Below are 2,148 nucleotides of genomic sequence, written 5' to 3'. Positions count from 1 at the left end.
ATCAAGGGCACATACCTGGGTTGCAGGCTCAATCCTGGGCCCTGGTCAGGAATTCAGCAAGAGGCAACCAATTGATGTCTCTCACATTAGTTTCTGTCTTCCTCCCTTCCACTCTCTGTAAAAAAAAAAAAAAAAAAAAAAAAAAAAAAATCATTGCAAAAATGTCCTCAGGTAAGGATTAACCAAAACAAGCAAACAAACAAACACCCATCCCCAATGTGATTATTGAAGGAGCATGTGAAGTATTTGTTGAATGAACGGGAAGGGATGGGACTTTGCTTTCTAACTGTTTTAGCAACTCTGCAAGCCAGAGGGTTTATTTTTTATTTTAATTTTTTATTGATTATTTTAGAGAGAGGAAGGGAGCGAGAGAAACACTAGTGTGATGTTCCACTTATTTTGCTCTCTTTGGTTGCTTCTTGTCTGTGCCTTGACCAGGGATCCAACCCGCAACCTTGCTGTATCAGGAGGTTCTAATCCACTGCGCTGGGGGCTGCCTGTCGGGCCCCCTCAACAAAACCCCTCTGGCTGCCCTGGCCCCTGTTGTGGGTCGGAGCTCCTCTGCCACAGCAAAGGTTTGGGTTTCATTCTGTCAGGGCAGCTACTTAGGTTTTGGGTTTGATCCCGGGTCGGGGATGACTGCTGCTTAGGAAGTGACTGAGGACCGATGAGGTTCATGTGCTCTAGTCATTCGTCGGGGGTCTGGGGTTCCATTGCCGACGTGGCCAACTCTGATCCGCACGACCCGGTCCTCCATGGAGGAGACTTCAACTTGGCAGCTGCGTGGCCTCCGCCAGCGTACACACCCGCATGGGTAGATGGCCCTCCTGCGAGAGTCTCGCCAGGCCCTGCTGCTGCACAGTTGCCCTCGGAGGCGGATTTCTGGGTTCCCAGGGAGAGCGCCCTCCGCGCCCGACTCCCAGGGAGAGTGGGGTCCCGGAGCCAAAGCACTTCGCTCCGCCTCCCTTCAGGGCTCCCGGGCTGGAGCGGAGCACCGGTCCTGCGCCGGGCTCGGAGGGGAGAGCCGCCCCAGGGAGGCCTCCTAGCTGGGTGCTGAGAACAAAACTGGAGCCCTTCCCCCTTGAACCCTGTTGTCTTCGGTGTAGAAAGGGACAGATGAAAGCCACAGCAGCCTTATTGGGGCATCTTTAAGTGAAGGTGTGTTTTTTTTTCCGATGAAAATAAGTTTATTGTGTAACCAACATTGTGTAATCATTGTTATCTGCACTGAGTTATCTGCTAGGATGTTTGTGCTTTAGGGCATGTGAACGCATTTTATTTTATTTGATGTCGTCTCAGGTCCACCGGCTTCCTGCCGCACCCAGCCACACCCACTCGCTCCAGCTGATCCTACGCTCCACGGTTACTGTGAGGGCAAATTTGCATATTCTTTCATTATATATATAGATACAACAGTGTTATGCAAAGAGCTGAAGTCTGAGAAAACCTCAGTGTATTGCTTGCCGATACCAAAGAAATAACCAGAAAGACTGGCTGTGAAAGACATGGGTTTATTAGGACTTACATGCACACCAGTGGCGGTGGGCTGGTAAAGTTTTCTGTGCCTCAGGCTTTCTCAGTACAAGGTTGTATAGAGTACAGAACACAAAACAAAACAAGGCATGCAGGGGGCTTGGGGGATAGGAGGGACATGCTGGTGCCAGAGCTGTGTGAGATCAAAATGCTAGCTGTGCCCTAGCTGGTTTGGCTCAGTGGATAGAGTGTCATATGTGGACCAACGGGTCCCGGGTTCGATTCCGGTCAAGGGCACGTACCTCAGTTGCAGGCTCCTCCCTGGCCCTGGTCAGGATGCGTGCAGGAGGCAACCAATCGATGTGTTTCTTTCCTATCAATATTTCTCTCTCTCTTTCCTTCTCTCTTCCACTCTCTCTAAAAATCAATGGAAAAATATCCTCGGGTGTCTCATTAATGGTGAGATTTAATGCTTCAATAACAACTTTTAGTTTACTCTGTAAATAGTAGTGGAAGAAATTTTTAAATTTCTTCTTTTTAAGCTTAAATTTACTTCTAAACTGCATTCTTTTTGGCTAGTGCTCTCTCTCTCTCTCTCTCTCTCTATATATATATCTATATATATATATATATACTAGAGGCCTGGTGCACAAAAATTTGTGCACTCGGGGGGGC

This window comes from Myotis brandtii, unplaced genomic scaffold (genome assembly GCF_000412655.1).
Source record: "Myotis brandtii unplaced genomic scaffold, ASM41265v1 scaffold244, whole genome shotgun sequence".
NCBI lineage: Eukaryota > Metazoa > Chordata > Mammalia > Chiroptera > Vespertilionidae > Myotis > Myotis brandtii.
The sequence above is the reverse complement of the archived record's forward strand: the minus strand, read 5'-3'. Positions refer to the sequence as shown.